The following is a 21,038-nucleotide window of genomic DNA, read 5'->3' on the forward strand; positions in this document are numbered from 1 at the left end:
TGAGACAAGGCGGCTGACTTTTCTTTTGTACCGCTCCACACCCGGGAGATCAAGAAAAAAAAAATCCCCCCAAGATGAATTCCCAAGTTAGTCCCTGGATTTCAGTAAGAGCCTCATTTCCTGCTGCGCCTCTAGCTGTGGAATCTCCTAAGGGAATCCTGAATTAAGGAATTCCATATGGAATACGGAGAATAGAATTAATTGCACAACACAGACACAGGTTTGGACAGGGACTCTTGTCCCCTTGGAAAGTCTTGAAATAGCATGCATTAAAAAATTACAACAAAAACTCCAGGACCTCTTTCTCACAGTAATGGGGATATGATATGAAATGAAAAACACAAGCAAAGCAAAGTCAGAAGTAGCCATACAGTTCTTAGTGATTCATTTAATGTAAATTGTACCCTTACCCTCCCCTTCATATAATTGGGACACAGCAAAGGTCTGATGTCTGGGACTATGTAATGTGACAGCTCTTTGTCTCTCTAACCTAGGTCCAACTGCATAATGTGCTGGACCCAGTGCAAGATGAGGAAATGTTTCAAAAAATTCTTAGGATTTTCAAGACAGCTAACAGAGCATTAAACCAAGCACCCCGGACCCCACACCCACGAAGCCAGCCCTGCACGGAGAGCGAACGCAGCAGCAGCAGCAGCCATGTGGCAAAGGCATGCGCTCGACGAGTATGAACGGGCCACAATGGACTGTGGGCCGGCCAGCAGAGCAACATCCCACTCATAACTGTTCCAAATCGACTCTTTCTTCTCTCCACTTTGAACTTCAGAAAGTCCACTTCTGCGTCTCAGCAGAACCGTATGTAAAACGGGGAGTTTCTCCGGGCAGACAATGCCGTTTCTTCTCAACTCTTCCCCAAACTTTCATCTATTCTAGTCCTGGCAAGCTGTGCTGCTCTGCTCATTGGGCCTTTTCCTGCACTCAGGCCAAGTCATTATCCTCTTTTTATATACTGCACTTCGTGCCCTTGTGAACCTGTTGAAAAATAGTGAAAGAGAGTTGAAAAGTACCACTGGCTCCTAAAAATAGTGCTGACTAGGAGGCAGAAAGGGGGAACTCCGGTTTCATTCAGTGCTAAAGATAACACCAGCAGAATGATAGACTCCTCCGAATTGTTTGTCCCCACTGGCCATTGTCCTCAGGGCACTGAATGAGCCTCTTAGCAGCTCTTGAGGGCCTGTCACAGGTAGGCACCCAACAGAGATAATTCCCAGCCTATGGTTCACTGCCCCTTTATAGACACTCACTCTGGCTCTGAAAGGCCTCAGACACTGTTGAATAAACTCCTACTCGCTTCCATAAACTTTTTCTCCCACTGAATTTTCCGGGGATGTGAACAGCTTCCCAGCCTCCCCAGAGGATGCTTCTGAATGCACTCCTGCTCTGAATCAAAGCCTGACAGCCAAGCCTCTTTTCAAAACAAGAGAAAAAAATGGGCCATCGGTGCCCTGGCAGAATCGCCGAGCCTTCTCCTGCAGGTAACGGCAGCTCCCAGCGGCTCTCGCCCGCTTCCTGCTCCGCATCCTCCTTACATCTTCTTGGCTACAGGAGGTTCCTCTTACTTACGACAGAAGAAGCCTTCTGTCTGTTGTCTGCACCCTGCCCCCTTGGTTTCTTGAAAAGAAGGGCGTCTCCACGGGGCATAGGGACTCTGGACGGCATGTTTGACTTAAGAATGGGCTGGAGGGCCTGGGCCTTCGAGCTCTGTCATGCTGGACTGGAAGACAGACCCACCACTTAGTAACTTACAGAGCCTGGGAGCGGCCCCCTGCCTTTCTGAAGCTCGGTTTTCTCATCTATAAATCAGGGCTACCAATAGTCTATCTCGCAGGCTCTTTCCCCCCAAAGGTTGACATAGATAATGTATTCATAGTAGAAAAGTATTTAGCATGGTTCTCAGTAGGTAACAGAGCTGAATAAAAGATACTCTTTATTACTCTAAAATTACTAGAGGTTTTTCTTCTGATTACCCTATCTTAGAAGCTCTTTTAGGGCAGTTCTTGCCTTCTGAAATTATTGATTACCTACCTACCCTTCAGGTCATCCTAATCTGGCTTCTAAGTAAAGGAGATATAGTTTCTTTCTTTCTTTTTTTTCTTTTTTTTTTTTTTTTTTTTGACAGGCAGAGTGGACAGTGAGAGAGAGAGAGAGAAAGGTCTTCCTTTGCTGTTGGTTCACCCTCCAATGGCTGCTGTGGCTGGCACACCGCGCTGATCCGATGGCAGGAGCCAGGTACTTCTCCTGGTCTCCCATGGGGTGCAGGGCCCAATTACTTGGGCCATCCTCCACTGCACTCCCTGGCCACAGCAGAGAGCTGGCCTGGAAGAGGGGCAACTGGGACAGAATCCGGCATCCTGACTAGGACTAGAACCCGGTGTGCCGGCGCTGCAAGGCGGAGGATTAGCCTAGTGAGCCGTGGCGCCGGCCTTTAGTTTCTTTCTTAATACTTACAACTCAGTTATTTAAAATGTCCTGGATAGATCCATTTTGTTATATTTTCTCATCCAAATAATGGAAGTAGAACTGACTGTGACCTCTAAGAGCTCTTTTAGGTTCACTGAGGCAGTGGGCATGAGGATGCCTGGGAGATTCTATGGGACTTTGAATCATGGTTCTTTCTATTTTGTATTTCTTTCTCAGTTTTTGTTTCACTTTGTGAGATAATGTGAACACTCTTGCTCCCCTCTTCTGGGAGGATCAAGAGAGCAGAAAGAGGAAAATGAGGCCACAGATGGTAGTCCCCTCTTCAGTCTCCCAAAGATTCCCACATGGAATGTCATTCATACATTAAGACTTCAAGAAGACGTATATCTGAGACCTTAATTTTTTTAAGTTCCTTTTTTTTCTTTGTTTATTATATAGTTATTTTTTATTTAATAAATGTGAATTTACAAAGTGCAACTTTGTATTGTTGTGGCTTCCCCCCCCCAACCTCCCTCCCTCCCATGGCCCTCCCCTCTCCCACTCCCTCTCCCATCCCACCCTTCATCAAGTTTCATTTTCAATTACCTTCATATACTGAAGATCAACTTAGTATAAACTAAGCAAGGATTTCAACAGGCTGCCCTCACACAACCGCACAAGGTATAGGGTATTGTTCGACTAGTAGTGTTGTTTTTAAGTTTCATAGTAGAACACATTAAGGACAGAGATCCTACGTGGGGAGCATGTACTCAGTGACTCCCGTTGTTGATTTAACAATTGGCACTCTTATTTATGACGTCAGCAATCACCCAAGACTCTTGCTATGAGCTGTCTAGGCTATGGAAGCCCCTTGAGTTCACCAACTCTGAACTTGTTTAGTCAAGGCCGTATCACAGTGGAGGTTCCTTCCTCCCTTCAGAGAAAGGCACCTCTCTCCTTGATGGCCTGTTCCTTCTGCTGGGGTCTTGTTCACCAGGATCTTTCATTTAGATTGTTTTTTGCCACCGTGTCATGGCTTTCCATGCCTGTGAGACTCTCATGGACCTTTTAGCCAGATCCGAATGTCCCAAGGGTTGATTCCGAGGCAGGAGTGCTGCCATTCTATGAGTCTGCTGTGTGAGACCTTAATTTCTAAATATCAAGCATCAGCAACACTCCCTTGATGGACTCCCAGGGGACTTGCTCAACAAGCCAATTGAGCTACTATTCTTCAAAAATCAGCAGGGCTGATGGTTAAGGAAGAGGTTGCTCCACTGAGCACATCAGCATCCTTCCTTTTTTAAAAAATTTTATTTAAGGTATACAAATTTCATGTATTTCATATATACAGATTTAGGAACTCAGTGATACTTCCCACCTTACCCTCCCTCCTGCCCACACTTCCACCCTTTTTCCTCCTTCCTCTCCTGTTCCCACTCTTAATTTTTACAATGATCTACTTTGAGTTTACTTTATGCTCATAAGATTAACCCTATGCTAAGAGTTCAACAAACAGTAAGAAGGAAAAAAACACTGTTCCTCAGCAGTAGAGACAAGGGCTATAAATAATCATCGAAGCTCAAAATGTCAATTTCACTCTTACACGTTACTTTTTTGGTACTCTATTAATTATCACAGATCAGGGAAAACATATGATGTTTGTCTTTTTGGGACTGGCTTATTTCACTAAGTATAATGGTTTCCAGCTGCATCCATTTTGTTGTAAAAGACAGAATTCCATTCTTTTTTATGGCTGAGTAGTAATCCATACTGTATACATACCATAATTTCTTTATCCAGTCATCAGTTGATGGACATCTGGGTTGATTCCATATCTTAGCTATTGTGAATTGAGCTGCAGTAAACATGGAGGTACAGATAACTCTTTCATATTTTGATTTCATTTTCCTTGGGTAAATTCGCAGAGTGTGATTGCCAGGTCATATGGTAAATCTATTTTCAGGTTTCTGAGGAATCTCCATACTGTCTTCCACAGTGGCTGTACTCGTTTAAATTCCCACCAAGAGTGGATTAGGACACCTTTCCCCCCACCCCACATTCTCAGCAGCATTTATTGTTTGTTGATTTTATTTATTTATTTATTTATTTATATGCAAGGCTGAGTTACAGAGAGAAAGAGTCAGGAACTTCTTCTGGGTCTCCCACATGGGAGCAGGTGCCCAAGCATCTGGACCATCCTCCACTGCTTTCTCAGATGCATGAGCAGGGAGCTGGATTGGAAGTAGAGCAACCAGGACTTGAACGGGCAGCTATCTGGGATTCCTGCCAGCTATGCCACAGCACCAGCACCTGTTTGTTGATTTCTGGTGAGAGCCATTCTAACCAGGGTGGTAGAATGTGGTTTTGATTTGCATTTCCCTGATGGCTAGTGACCCTGATCATTTTTTCATGAATACATTTGTATAGGATTCTAATTGACACCCCCCCCCCCCGGCTTGAGGACTAGTACAATCTTCCCTGGGGTAAAGTACCAGAGCAGGTTGATCTCAGCCATCAGGAAGAATCCACGCCTCTGCCTCCCTTCACTCCAAGCTTCATAAAGCAGGAGGGCTTGTGAGTAATCACCAATTCTTCTGTAATTCTTTACTGAGCACCTACTCTGTGCCTTGTGGACTGTGTGGAGATAGAGAAACAAGTCAGCAATAGACCCCATGGCAAAGAATTGTATATAATGAACTCTAAGATGTGCTTTTTCCAAAGTTTCACTATGCCACCTAAGGGATATAGATAAAATACTGTGGGAGTTCAGAGGAAAGATTAATCCAATTTTGAAGATTAGGAAAGGTCAGGAAGATCCTCTTGAATTATATCTTAACAGATGAAGAGGACCCGTCCTTGTGGAGATCAGCCCAGAGGAGGAAGAGAGCTTCCAGATGGAGAAAGAGCAAAGCAGGAAAACATGGATCAAGGGCATGGTCAGGATCCAGGGGCGTGGCCTGCGTCCATGCAGTTCTCTAAGAGAAGTGAATGCGGAGAGAAAGCAGCCAGGCTCTTGTGCAGCCTTGGAAGTTATGCACCTTGTTTGGAGCCACCTTCCTGCTCTTGGTTATATTCCACCAATGCCTACTTCTCTCCATAATACACAGAGTTCTTCCAAGAGGTCTGGGAAGTCAAAGCAGGGTGAGACTGGCCCCGGCCCCTAGAACTCACAGCCATATTTCCCAGCTCTGTTCCCTCCCAATCACAGTGTTTAACATCTTCTTTATTACACTGAAATTATCTATACATGATATACTTAAAAAGTGTGCATAAAATTATATTAAAAATAAGTTTATTTTGATGCAAAGATTTTTAAAATCCATGTATGTTTTTTCATTAACCCTCTGAAGACTTTTCATATATGTCACTCCCCCTCTTCGTGGAGGAGCGACACAGGACCCTGCGTTGTTCTTTTGTCTGCTCGGCCCTTCCCGGGTTTGCTGCTGGTTCTTCCCGGGTTGGCTGCCGTCCTTCCACCTCCGTGGAAGGGCAGTTCCACCTGCCACTTTCCCCACTTCCGCGGGGGAGCGGCACACCGCCGGCCGGCTCTCTCGGGGGCTGCTCAGATGTTATTCGGATGTTCCCCTTAGATGTTCCTGGTGCATGTTGTCTCTCTCCTCCTTTATAGTCCTCTTCCACCAATCCCAACTCTGCTACCCACACGCCGAGTACGCTGCTCTCCTCCAATCAGGAGCAGGATCAGCTCCTGCAGGTTACTGGTCGAACTGGAGGCACCTGTGTAGAAGTTGTTTACTCCTCTCCCAGCGCCATATTGTGGGAGAGCAGATGCATAGAATAAGTCTTAATTCGAGTAACTTAGTCTAGTCCGAGTTGCTCCCCACACATATATATGGATTTCAAAAACTTTTTCACCACAATAAACTTAGTTTTTCTTCAACTTCCACAAATGTGCTAAAGTATGCCTATATATTGCTATATATGGTATATTCTACCTGCACATATGATCCATATGATGCCCCATGGGTAATCTAAAGGAGAAAGATGAAGAAAATATTGTATAATGAAACAGAATGTGCTTCAATTTGTAAGTGCTTCAGAAAGCTTTAAATAATAGTTACGGGAGGTCAGAGGTTTTCATCTAGGTGTAGAAACACTGTAAGTGCAGACAGCTATAAAAGCAGACTGACACAGCTGTGTTTTGTTGGGAGACTCAGGTACCAGATGCAGTGTTGTCCATCAGTGGATGTAATTTTTGGCATTGGTGAAGAACTTTCAACCAAAGACCCAAAACTAAACAAAGTATAATTATGCTTTTTAATTCTTAACGACACAGTAGTAGCTGCATTCCTAGAGAATTCTCAGTGTGTTCAAACTGTGCAAAAGTTATTTGGTGTCTATAAATAAAACAGAGTTAGGTTTTAGCCCTTGGATGAGCATGTTTTTAACCTTGGATGTCTGGTGGGACAGTGGGAAGTCTTGTGGGTTGTGGGATAATTCTTTATTGCCTGATACTGTCTTGTGTATTATACAGTAAATGACAATGGTGCTCCCCAATCAATGTGATAACCAATCCCTGCAAATGTAAATTTCAAAAGTGTGTCCAAGGAGCAGTATCATCTCCATTGAGAACCACAGGGTTAAAGGATAGTTGGGGAAGAAAGGTCCATATCTCAAAAGACAATCAATAGTATAAGTAATCTTTGGGATGAGAGTAATGGCTCCTACTTTGAAAGGTAAGTGGAGAGGATTTGATGATACAAAGTACCTAGGAAAATACTTGGTACGTACCAATACTTGGTACTTGCTTAACAAATAGTAAACATTACTGGTATAAAAGCAACAAAGCTGGACTTTGAAAGATGGCATGAGTGAGGAGAGCTAGGAAGGCACCGCCTGATCAACAGTCTGGAGACAGGCCTATTAGTGGCAGATTTGGGGGTCAAATAAAGAGGTAAGTTGGGCTGGCAGAGAAGGTGAAAGTAGGAGACAGGATTGGAAAGGTGGACACATTTAAGAGTCTAAACTTTGAATGTTTTGCTTGGGGGGCTGGTATTTATTCTTACTGGCTAAAGGAAATCAATGAGCATGGAGCATCCCTGGACCCAACATAGATAAAAGCAAAGTGCAGACAAGTCAAGCAACACCTAAGCCCTTGCTGCTCTAAACAGCCACGTTCTGGGCCAAATGCTTCTTCTCACACCACTCTATACCTCCCTTATTGTGAACTAGGGTGGCTTTGGACTTAGCAGCCTGTCCAGACATCTATGATTTACGCTTTAAAAGCTTGCTTTGTAAAGTTCAGCTGACACAATTAGAATCCTCTCTTGAGAAGTTGAAAAGAATAATGCAGGGGCCAGCACTGTGGTGTAGTAGGTTAAGCCTCCACCTGCAGCACCTGCATCCCATATGGGCCCCCGTTAGAGTCCCAGTTGCTTCACTTCCAATCCAGTTCCCTGCTGATGGCCAGGGAAAATAGTGGAAGATAAGTCCAAGTGCTTGGACCCTTGCACCCACTTGGGAGACCTGGAAGAAGCTCCTGGCTCCTGGCTTTGGACTGACCTAGCTCCAGCTGTTGTGGCCATTTGGTGAGTGAATCAGCAGAGGGAAGCCCGCCCTCTCTGTCTGTCTTTAACTATGCCTCTCAAATAAATAAATAAAATAAAAGTAAAAGGAAAGAATGCAGTTAGCACTACAGCTGAGTAGAAACATCTTGAGGCCGATCTGGGGCAGCAGTATATAGCTGGGGCTGTGAGAGGAAATTAGGAAGAAGACAATGAATAGAGACCTAGAAGATTGGATTGAACATGCACAAATGCAACAACATCCTTAGGAGGAACCAGATGGCCCATAAGAAATGGACCAAATGAGTAGCCTGTGTTCTTGGTGGGTTTCTGGTTCCAGATCCAGTTTATGTACCTCCTTACAAAAACCCCCCTTTCCTAGGCCCCCAGACTTCTCTAAATTCAGTGGTGTTTATCCTCTCAGGACGTATAAGGACTAAAGAATTCCAACCCCTTAAAAAGTCTTAAGCATATGAATGGTTTCAACCTGGATACAGCCTATATATGGAAACAATATGCCAAATTATAATTTATAATACTATAAGAAATAAAAAATGGATTCTGATTGGAGAATGATATGAAAAATCTTATGTTTAATGTTCTGTGCCTCAACAAAATTTCTACTAAAACTATCAAGGAAAATCAACTGCTGTGGGTGTTGTGGTATACAGTGGGTTAAGCCATCACTGGGACAACTGTATCTGCTGGTTTGAGTCCCAGCTTTTCTGCTTCCAATTCTGCTTTCTGCTAATGCATTTCAGAAGACAGTGGAAGATGGTCCATGGACTTGGATCCCTCCCTCCTTTATGAGAAGATCTGGAGGAGTTCTGGGCTCCTGGTTTCAGTCTTCCCTATCCCCAGGTGTTGGGAGCATCGAGGAATAAACCAGCAGATTGAAGGTCCCCCTCACTCTCTTTCTCCCTCCCTCTGTGTCACTCTGCCTCACGAGCAAACAAACAAATCTTTAGGGGAAAAAGGAAATCAGCTGTTATGGGGGAAAAAGCCATCTACTGCTGGAAACTAGGGAATGCCGACACTCACATGCTAGCAATTTTGAGGAATTTCTGCAGATCATAGCATAGGCAGAAACAACTTGCTGGGGAGACTGCCAAGCTGCCATGTGGCACAAAGCACTGTCCGAGTTGTGAGTGAAAATAGCTCCAGTGGGATGCAGATAGCAATCACTTGCTTGCATCATTTCTTGGGGAAATCAGTGAAAGGACAAATGTCAAGCTTTCTAAAGCCTCTAGAAACGCAGGGTGCTGTCATTCCAGAGGATTAGGGATGCTGCTGCAGCTAAGCACACCTGACAGGGATGGATGAACTGTCAAAACATGGAGACAGCCACCAAAATGATTCTAGCAAGAGCAGTCCTCTAAGTTACGGAAGAGGATGGTGGTGAGGTTAGTCACACAACTGCATCCAAAGAAACAACTCACAAACAAAAGCAAATGCCCCTGCTTTATTACCTCTGGTAGCCACTTCTCTCTACCTCATGAGCTGACGATAACTCTGGTCAGTGAAAGAATGAGAGATCACTGGTCACCCCCATTGCCATTCGCCTCCTCTTCCTTAATAATTAAATGGTTGGTGGAGCACACTGCTGTGCACTTTCCAGAATCTTCTTACAGATACAATTCATAGGACTAAATTCTAGGCAGTGGGCTGTAAGTAGAAGTATGATATTGCAGCTGCCACAAACTTCCCTCAATCTCCTTTTCCCTAAATCCTCCATCCTGTTATTTGGCACATGGATGTGACAGTTGGAACTCTATCATGTACCATGGGAATAAGAAATATGTCCCTATATATTGACCCTCCTTACAATGGCCAATCCTTATAAAGGAAAGTTATAAAGAGCCTGATGACTTGGAAAGAGCTGTCTTGCCAGTCCTAGGTAAATATCTCTGGACTATTAAAAGAAACAGAAGTTTCTGCCTCATTTAAAATACCGTTATTTCATATTTCATACAGATGCACCAATTTCCAACCGCTTCAAACAGTAAAACTGGAGTGTGTACTTTCTTCTTTAACTACATTTAAAAAACTCTATAATGGCCATGTATAGTCATAGGACATTCAATGCTGGAAAAGTAAAATAAAGACTTTGTAAATATGAGCAAAGAAGAGAATTCCCCGGATGTCTAAAAATATTCACGAATTGGGCCACGCTGTGGCACAATGGGTTAACGCCCCGGCCTGAAGCACCAGCATCCCATATGGGTGCCAGCTCGAGACTCGGCTGCCCCACTTCTGATCCAGCTCTCTGCTATAGCCTGGGAAAGCAGTAGAAGATGGCCCAGGTCCTTGGGCCCCTGCACCCATGTGGGAGACCCAGAAGAAGCTCCTGGTGCCTGGCTTCAGATGGGCACAGCTCCAGCTGTTGCAGCCATCTGGGGAGTGAACCAGCGGATGGAAGACCTCTCTCTCCCTCTGCCTCTCCTCTCTCTGTGTAACTCTTTCAAATAAATAACTAAATCTTTAAATATATTCACAAATGAAAAAAGAAAGGCTAGTATTAGGAATGCAAAGAACCCAACTATAAGAAGCAAAGGCAAACTGTGGAAACATTTCCAATATGTACTGTCAGTAAGCTCTAGGAGCTACTGATCTATACAACAGGATCAAATTGGCAACATAAGAAAAAAATCTACTTCGAGGAAAAGGTCTTGCACAAGCTGAACGCGATGGATGAGTCTCAGAATACAGTGAGGGCAATGAGCAGCAGCTCGAGTGCTGCAGAAAGGTGGATGGCCCTGGTTACCGACCTTGCACACTCCACACTTACACTATTCCTTCTCAAGCTCACAACACAAATGCATCCTACTCTCTACAACACGGGGCTTAACCTATTATCACTATGAATATTAAATCTACAATAAATCAAAAATTCATGGAAGATGAGTTAAAAATGTTCATCTTTGTGCAAAAAAATTTGAAATCCATAGTTTCTCATGAACTCTTTGAAGACCCCTAATATACATAAATTTCAATTTTTCCACAAACAACTGAACTCCATTTCCCACAATCATTTTGAAGTACTCCTGTATTTTGCATGAATCCATCAGAGTTTTCTCTATACATCTATACTTCTCCTTCTGTCTACACTCTCACTGAAAGGCCTTCTGATTTAAAGGAAAGATTTATGTGTTTCCCTGTTTTAAGACCAATCCTTTAATCAGTATCCTTAATCATCCCCTTCCCTAATTTCTCTAAGATCAAGACCTAGGCCAGCACCGCGGCTCACTAGGCTAATCCTCCGCCTTGCAGCGCCGGCACACCGGGTTCTAGTCCCGGTTGGGGCGCCGGATTGTCCCGGTTGCCCCTCTTCCAGGCCAGCTCTCTGCTGTGGCCAGGGAGTACAGTGGAGGATGGCCCAAGTCCTTGGGCCCTGCACCCCATGGGAGACCAGGATAAGTACCTGGCTCCTGCCATCGCATCAGCGCGGTGTGCCAGCCGCGGCGGCCATTGGAGGGTGAACCAACGGCAAAGGAAGACCTTTCTCTCTCTCTGTCTCTCTCACTGTCCACTCTGCCTGTCAAAAAAAAAAAAAAAAATCAAGACCTTTCCCCTTCCTCCTTCTCCTATATTTTCAGCCTCTCATCCTTCAGCGAGTCCTTTTGTGCAGATGATAAATATATTCAAGTCATTCATCTTTCAGAAAATCCTGCCATGCTTCATTGTCCACTAGAACCACATCACCTGTCATCTCCTAGCTCAGACTTAGTCACCGTAAGAACAGGATATACCTGCTACCTCTGTCTTCCCAATTCTCAAGCACTGTTTTATAAAAAAGAAGTTGCTTTTCTTTGTTTTAAAATTTTGAGACTTTAGTGATACACAACACAAAAATTATCCATAGTCCTATGACTCAATGACAATTACTGTGACTATTTTAGAGTTTTTAAAAATTGACCTAGTGTTCATATATTGGACAATAGAATCAAATCCTACTGTGATCATAACTTTATAAGTTTATTTTCATTTTCTATAATATTTTACAGTCTTTTATATAATGAAATGTTCTTCAAAATATGATATTCATTGAAACAACTTGTATATGAATGTTCATAGCAGCACTACTCACAATAGTTAAAAGATATAGATAACCAAAGATAATTATCTGATGAATGGACAGACAAAATGTGGTACAGCCACACAATAGAAGATTATTCAATCACAAAAAGAAAGATAAGTTTCAACACAGATAACTCTTGGAAATATGTTGAGTAAAATAAGCCAGACACTACAGGCAATGTATTGTATAATTCTCTATATACAAAAATACATAGAGACAGCAATTAGATTAGTGGTTGCCAAAGGGATTAAGGGATGGGAAAATAGGAAGTAACTGCTAAAATGGGTATGATATTTCCTTATTCTGAAAGTAGATAATAAAGATGATGGCAAAACATTCTGAATAGAACTAAATGACATTGAACTATACACCTCAAAATGGTTAAGATGACAAATGTTTAGGACTTGTGTATTTCACCACCATTGAAATATGATATTCAATGACTCCAAGAGGTTATATTGAGTGGTCATGCCATAATTTAATTATTCATCTATTATCTAGTATTTGAGATATTTCAAATTTACTTTTAGCCCAATATTACAATAAATTTACTTTGTTGTTGTTGTCAGATGATCCTTTATTCAAAAAATTTCTCTGTACTTCTTAACTGGCTGGGCACTCCACGGCACCACTGTTAATGTCATCGATGATGTCATGATGGTGGTGGCTGTCAACATTGCAGCCCACAGACTGCACGGTCCCCAGGATCTCCTTAATGGTTCTGGAGAGTTCTCTGGCTAAAGACTGGTGGCGCCTCTGCTGGCGATGTTGACAATCTCATCGAAGGTGATGTTCCCACTGTGTTTGATGTTCTTCTGTTTCTTTCTGTCTCTGGGTAGTTCCTTGAGGGCTTTGGTGATGAGAGCAGAGGTAGAAGGCATCACCTCGATCTGGGCCTGTCTGTTCTGAATGGTCAGTTTCACAGTAATCCTCAGCCCCTTCCTGTCACCGGTTGCCTTGGCAATGCTATCACCAACCTTTTTGGGAGACAGACCCAGGGGGCCGATCTTGGGGGCCAAGGCAGACGTGGGGCCGACCTCACCGGCCAGTGCACTGCAGTTATACGACTTTGATCTTGTTGGGATCAAACTTGGGTGGCATGGTGGAGGCATCTGATGTCAGATGAACCTGGATTTGGGACGACTGAAAAAAGTTGCACCTTGGCATCCTCTGAGCTGAATACTGAAAGCTAAATTTACTTTTAATAATTTGACTCAGGATATAATTATTACCATTGATTTGATATACACTCTTCGACTAGATTGAGGAAGTATCAATCTATTCCTAGTAGTCTACAAATTTTGGTCAGAAATAAGTGCTTAATGTTATCAAGAACCTTCTCAATATCCACTGGCTGAGATAATCACTTCCTTGTTATGTGACTTTTTGTCACGATATACTTTCTTTGTGTATTTCCTTATAGCAAACTGTTCTTGCATTGCTATTGTATGTCTCACTTGGTCATAATGGACCATTGAACTTTGTGTAATAGCATTTTATTTTGGACTCTCCCAAAGATGAGATGATCTACAAAAGTATTTCCATATTTCATGTCTCAGAATATCTACCAGTGACAAACACATTTTTTAAAAATTTGGGTGAACACATTTCAGGCACTTATTTATTGCAGGGATTCCCTGACGCTCCCCCATTCACGGAGGAAGGACACCGGACCCTGCGCTGTTCTCTTTGCCCCGCCCTTCCCGGGGTTTGCTGCCAGCCCCCCGCCTCCGCGGAGGGGTGGCACCCCCGCCGCTTTCCCCGCTTCTGCAGAGGAGCGGCACGCTGCCGGCCAGCTCTCTCGGGCTGCTCAGATGTTCCTTAGATGTTCCTGGTGCATGTTGTCTCTCTCCTCCTTTATAGCCCTCTTCCGCCAATCCCAACTCTGCTACCCACACGCTGAGCATGCTGCTCTCCTCCAATCAAGAGCAGGATCAGCTCCTGCAGCTTATCGGTCGAACTGGTGAGGCAGCTGTGTAGAAGTTGTTTGCTGTCTCTCAGCGCCATATTGTGGGAGAGCAGATGCGTAGAAGTAGTCCTAGCAGTTCCAGTAATTTAGTCTAGTCTCGGTTGCTCCCCACAATTCCCAGAGCCCTTAATTGGCAAATATAAGTATGCCTGTCCAAGGGAAATATACAATGTGAGAATTTCCCACATTCATTTGACCTAAAAAAAGTCTGACTTCATTTTTCAAGTCAAATCTACTAAAGGAACTATGTTCTGTAATATGGAGTGTGTTCCATAGACTATCATTAGAAAAATCTGCCTATATTTTTCTTGAATGCTAAATTTGAACATACTAATAACACATTTATTTCCTAAAATAAGTCAGGCATCTTTTCCTCTTGTCCATTGAGACAAATATGTACATAATGTAGACACACATATACACTTGTTCTCGATCTTTCAAAATATGAATTTGCAGAGGTTTTTCTCCTTGCTCAATTTTGTCAAAGATTGACTGCTTCGATTTACTTGTTTTTATTAGTTTCTTTTAAACTCTTTTTTTTTTTTTTTGGACAGGCAGAGTTAGACAATGAGAGAGAGAAGACAGAGAGAAAGGTCTTCCTTTACCGTTGGTTCACCCCCCAAATGGCTGCTACAGCCAGTGCTGCGCCAACCTGAAGCCAGGAGCCCGGTGCTTCCTCCTGGTCTCCCATGAGGTGCAGGGCCCAAGCACTTGGGCAATCCTCCACTGCACTCCCGGGCCACAGCAGAGAGCTGGACTGGAAGAGGAACAACCAGGACAGAATCCAGTGCCCTGACCGGGACTAGAACCTGGGGTGCCAGTGCCGCAGGCAGAGGATTAGCCTAGTAAGCCACAGCACTGGCTTGACTGCTTGGATTTACTGAAAGGAATAAAATAGTAAGTTGTTCCTTGACAGTCGGGACAAGGGCTGATCAAGTCACTGTTTCTCATAGTGTCCATTTCACTTCTACAGGTTTCCTTTTAGGTGCTCAGTTGTCACCGATCAGGGAGAACATATAATATTTGTCCCTTTGCGACTGGCTTATTTCACTCAGCAGGATATTTTCCAGATTCCTCCATTTTGTTGCAAATGACTGGTTTTTTACGGCTGTATAGTATTCTATAGAGTACATATCCCATAATTTATCCAGTCTTCTGTTGATGGGCATTCAGGTTGATTCCATGTCTTAGCTATTGTGAATTGAGCTGCAATAAACATTGAGGTGCAGACAGCTCTTTTATTTGCCAATTTAATTTCCCTTGGGTAAATTCTGAGGAGAAGGATGGCTGGGTCATAAGGTAGGGCTAAATTCAGATTTCTGAGGTATAGGAGAGTATTTTAAATAATATAAATTGTATAGGCCATTTAAAGCTATATAGAATGTGTTGAACTTTTCCTTGTGGCCTAGTATTTTTTCAGTATCATATATGATCCATGAATGCTTAAAATAGTTTGCTTTACTGTGTACATTTTGCTAATTTAAATCTGCAAATTATCTTATTTCTACTTGATATCAGAAAACATCAATATCTTTCACTGTAACTTTGTCATTATTAATTTCTCAACAGTTTATGTAACTTTGGCTTTAAATATATTTGATGCTTGGTTAGTTGACTCACAGAAATCCTGATAATTAATTCTTCCTTGGGAATTACACATTTTCTCAATTAAATTATCTTATTTATTTAATCAACTATTTTTACCTTGAAAACACTCCAGAAAAGGTAGTTCCATGCTTTTTACTAGTTATCTTTTCTTCCTAGGCTACTTTCACAATGTTCCAACCATTAACGCTGAACTACTTTTAGGTTAATAATTCAGTGTTAATTCCACTTTTAACTATGCCCCTAAACATTGACTCTTATGCCCCAGGCAGGGTGTCTAAAACACACATCTTATTTGGTTGTTGGTGAAAAGAGAGTGGAGAGATTTTGCTTTGAGTTAACAACCTAATAACATCTGAAAATAGCAAATGTTTCCTGATCATTTCATATATGCAAAGACCTGTTTTTAAAATGCTACTGACATGAAATGATTTAACCCTTATAAGCACTGTCTGCTGACCTGACATACATAACAGCTTCCCTCCTCAGCTGCTCTGAACACATCACCATCATCATCTCCTCCTTTGGCAGAGTCTTTTCCTAAATCCCCTGCTGCAAAATCACACTCACAGAGCGAGCCAAGTCCTTCCTAGCCACAGCTGATGGGACTAGGACCCAGGGCCACAACCTACGGATTAGACTGAGCTGTTCCTATATTTTGACCAAGAGACATGGAGATATTGTTATGCGTGGGCTCTCGTACAGAAAGGGTAAGTGGAGTCCATGCCAGGCGGCCCTCTCCAGCCACATGAATGTTGATAATACAGTCCTGGGAGGCGGAACCAAATACACAGAGAGCAGCAGTACCAGAGGCCATCTGATGCCTGGAAGAGAGGCAGATGGAGCGAGCTGTCTGACAAATTCCAGCTCCTATGATGCTGAGCTATACTTCATATATTTTGCTACTCTGATTTCCTTGCCACTTTTTTGATAATCCTCATTTAAGTTTCACTAGTTTTAGGTAGCCTTCAGTTCCGTGGGTGAGCTTTGATTAAAATGGAACCCAGATTAGACGCATTCTTTACCTAGGGGGGATGCTTCAGCACATTCTATTTTCCAAAGATTGACACCATCCTATTTCCCATACTACATGCTCTTCTAGAACCTATTTCTCTACTAAAGGATGGTACCTACATCCTCTGTCATTGAGCCTGGGCAAGTCCTGGTGATTTTTTTGTGGCATGATGGACATGGAACTATGTGACTCCCAAGGAGAAGTCATGAATGTGCCTTGTTTCTTGAGTACTTGTTGGAACCCAACACAATGCTATAAAGGAACCCAAACAGTTAATGGAGAAGTCTGTGTATAGAGAACTGGGCCCATGGCCCACATTCCCAGCTGAACTCCCAGTTGGCAATCAACATCATCTTGTTAGCACAAGGAAGGAGCCATTTTTAAAAAGTATCTTTCGCTCCTAAGTTAATGCCATTTGAAGCATAGACAGAGCTGTCTCTACCAAACCCTCCCCTAATTGCAGGTTCATGAACAAAATAAATGATCATCATTGTTTTGGGGATTACTTCTCCTAGGACTGAGTGCAAATGACATAAACACCAGATTAAATTACACAAAGTCATGAATACATAGCTATTCCTTAACAGGGATCTATGAAAAAATTGCACTTGAAGAGGGTATTTTAAATGGTGTCAATCTAAATAATAGATTCTTGAGATAACAGGAGGAAAAGCACCACAAAGAGACTGTGCATGTCATAGTAAACCATGGCATCTTCAAGGAGGTCAAGATGAGGAGAAATTTTTTTTAAAGATTTATCTATTTATTTGAAAGAGTTACAGAGAGAGAATGAGAGAGAGAGAGATCACCCATCTGCTGGTCCACTTCCCAGATGGCTGCAATGGCCAGGGCTGGTTCAATCTAGAGCCAGGAGCCTGGAACTTCTTCTGGGTCTCCCACGTGGGGGCAGGGGCCCAAGGACTCAGGCCATCTTCTGCTGCTGCTTTCCCAGGCATATTAGCAGGGAGTTGGATTGGAAGTAGAGCAGCAGCTGGGACTCCAACTGGCTCCAATATGGGATGCTGGCACTGCAGGCAATGGCTTTCCCTGCTACACCACAGTGCCAGCCCCCCAAATTGACTTCTAAGCCCCATTGTATTCTTCAGAAGTAGCTTACAATCAAAGAGGAGCTAGTTGTTTATTAAAATGGTAAATGTGTGTGTGTGTGTGCGTGTGTGTATGTGTGTCAGAGAGAAAGAGAGGGGGGGGGAGGGGGAGGGAGAGGGAGAGGGAGAGGGAGAGAGAGAGAGCGCAGAAAGAGTGATTTACTCTCCAGATGGCTGTAATGGCCAGAGTTGGGCCAGGTTGAAGCTAGGAACCCAGAACTCCATCCTGGTCTCCCACATATGTGACAGAGGCTCAAGTACTTGGGCCATCATCTACTGATTTCCCAGGTGCTTTACCAGGGAGCTGGATTGAAGGCTGAGCAGCCAGGACTCAAACCTGTGCTCTGATATGGGATGCTGACACTGCAAGTGAGGGCTTACCTGCTGCACCATATGCTGGCTCCTCGATAACTGCTTTTACTATTTGGGTCATTTACAAAAGTTTAACACACGTTGAGTTATAAAGCTAGACAGAAAAGAACGACTCAAATATAGTACATTTTAATACTCGCTTGGACATGGATTTCTGATAACAGCTGAACAAAATTCAAGTTAAATGGGCTTTATTTTTTTTTAAAGATTTTATTTATTTGAAAGAGTTACAGAGAGCGGTAGAGACAGAGAGAGAGGTCTTCCATCCGCTGGTTCACTCTCCAGATGGTCTCAACAGCCGGAGCTGCGCCGATCTGAAGCCAGGAGTCAGGAGCTTCCTCCGGGTCTCCCACATGGGGGCAGGGGCCCAAGGACTTGGGCCATCTTCTACTGCCTTCCCAGGCCATAGCAGAGAGCTGGATCGGAAGAGGAGCAGCTGGGACTCGAACCAGCGCCCATATAGGATGCTGGCACTGCAGGCAGGGCTTTAACCTGCTGCGCCACAGCACTGGCCCCTGAATGGGTTTTAAAAATTGTATTTTCCTTCCTGCATTATAATTACTGTGATAATAGGAATCTCAAAGCCATAATATGGTTTAAGTTTTTACAAAAGTACTTACTAGTGAAAATTGCAAAAGCCAAGTTTAGAGCATTTTAGTTTCCAAAATGTCTCCTGATTGATCATCTTGTTTCTAAAATCTTTGTCAGTCTTGGAGAGAGGTCAGTGCAGAAAAAGACCCAATAAACTCTTCTTGCCTCAAAATACTTTTAAAAATTCTTTTTAAAAATCTTTAGAGGTCCAGGCTGTCGGTTAACTGAGAGAGCGCCTGGGTTGATTGACAGTATCTGTCCAAGGCAATGAACTCCACTTCAACAATGCCTTTATGCTGGTGTGTCAAGTTGTTCAACTGTGACCCTTCCGTCTGTTCCAGCTAATCTGAAAGTCATCTAGACCCGCTTCCCCATTCATTGGAAACACAGCACATTCTCCAGTTAACACACATATGCAAAGTCGTCCGCTGCCAGCAACCTCAGGAGTTTTTTTTGAAAAGTCTCACTACAACATCTGTATAAACATTTACACAACAGAAAAAATCCATTAATGGACTATTACAGCCTCTCTAACTTAATTGTTTCAAATATTTCTAAGCAAGGGTCATTTTGAACAGACATTTAGAGGTTTACCTCCTCATACTAATTTTTCAAAAGGTATGGCCACTTGCCTTTGAAAGTCTGGTATTCAGTGTTTTCAGATGTGAGAATCTGCAGTCAAATTTCAAGTTAAAACTTAAAATGCCTCTGTGTTGATGTTTTTAAAGCAAGTTTGGAAAGAGTTGGTCATGTTCATCAGATCTACTGTGAGTGGGGCCCAGTGAATCCATGTCTTCAAAAACTGCCCCAAATGATTCTGAGAATCAACCAGGCTTAGAAACAAGTGGTCTGTTTCACTAAGGTTTATTTATTCCACTTTGTGATTCTACTTTCTTACCTGTATAACTAATGTAATCCCATTAAGCAAATTACCTAGCTACATGTAAACGTGTTCGAGTAAAATAACAAAAACAGGAAAGCTTATTTAAGTGGTTTACATGGATGTTTTCTTATGTCATGTACAAATCAAGACTGAATCTATGCCAAATGAATTACAACCTCCTTTGGTCCAGAACACAGTGATAACTGCTTCCCTCTGTTTAACCTGTTTCTAGCTCTCTGTACAGTCTGTTGCTTAGTTCTGGCCTGAACCCTGACATAGAATCTCTGTATGACCTTGAATGAGCCACTTACCTTCTCTGGAATTCGGTTTGTATGAAGGAGGTAGAAAATATGAACCCTAAGGTTCTTTCTAGCTCTGCTGTTCTCTAGGTGTCGGAGACAGCTCCATACATCCTTTCCTGGGTGATAAAATTACCGCCAGCTTTGAACGTGATCTCCTACCACATGGAAGTGGAGCCCCCAAAGCACAAGTATATCAGTGCATGTTAGGAATTCATTTCTGAAGTATAGGAGCTTCAAGGACCACTCTACATGAAATTACCCTAGAATCTAAAGTTGTGCCTCAAGCCCCAATAGTCTTATTTTTATTGCTCTATTCACAAAATGCTCTAGTCTCTCCTTTGAGGTTGCATCTGTGATCTCTGGTGGTTTGTTCTACTCCGTCTGTCCCTCCACTTCCCCACCTCTTCCTTTTCTGTGTTAGCCTTCCTGGTGTGGTTAAGAGCATGCAAAGAGCCTCTGAGAGGTCGTCTAACCTTGAACAAACAAGACGTTTAGCCTTTTTGATGTTTAGTTTTTTCATCTGTAAGATGGAAGTAATACTTGCTTGAGTACAAAAAACAATGACCGAATGTAAAAGCACTTTCTAAACCATAACTTGTAGAGATGTCATTATGTTTAATATAATTAATACCACTGCTGCTGCTATACAAAAATTTATCCTCTCTTTCACTATTGGGAGTAAAATACCATCTCATAAATTGCTATTTGGGACATGTATTGGAAGAGGCAAAAGGGACTACAGACATGTGTATCAAAAGCTTTCAAAGCATGTATAACTTTTGGCACAATAAATTCACTTCTAAGAATATATCAAAATATATATCCTACATTTTACACAGGTCATTCATCAAAACACAAGAGCCCACATGAAAACTCATCAAGGTCCACAAATAAATCATTATCTGGACATCATGGAGATATTATATAGCTATTTTTTGGAAAAATATTTAATGACTTAGAAATATTAAATTGTGGGACCAGCACTGTGGTGCAGCAGCTGGCATCCCATATTGGCACAGGTTCATATCCCAGCTGTTCCACTTCCCATCCTACTCCCTGATAATGTGTCTGGGAAAGCAGCGGAAGATGGCCCAAGTGCTTGGGCCCTGCTCCCATGTAGGAGACCCAGATGAAGCTCCCGACTTTGGCTTATGGTTGTTGCGGCCATTTGGGAAAT

General features: G+C 42.9%; 1 long non-coding RNA gene and 1 pseudogene across 2 annotated transcripts in view; both read right to left on the reverse strand.

The window, feature by feature from the left end:
• Nucleotides 1-319: 319 nt before the first annotated feature.
• Nucleotides 320-21,038, reverse strand: part of LOC149128373 (uncharacterized) — a 66,871-nt gene continuing 46,152 nt past the window's right edge. For both annotated transcript variants that reach the window (XR_016212726.1, XR_016212720.1), the window contains exon 3: nt 320-990. This is a non-coding gene — a long non-coding RNA (uncharacterized LOC149128373). The remainder of the gene's footprint in view (nt 991-21,038) is intronic.
• On the reverse strand, nt 12,622-13,119 carry LOC100357371 (large ribosomal subunit protein uL11 pseudogene; annotated as a pseudogene).

Source organism: Oryctolagus cuniculus, chromosome 1, assembly GCF_051225735.1.
Source record: "Oryctolagus cuniculus isolate XC-2025 breed Fujian yellow rabbit chromosome 1, ASM5122573v1, whole genome shotgun sequence".
NCBI lineage: Eukaryota > Metazoa > Chordata > Mammalia > Lagomorpha > Leporidae > Oryctolagus > Oryctolagus cuniculus.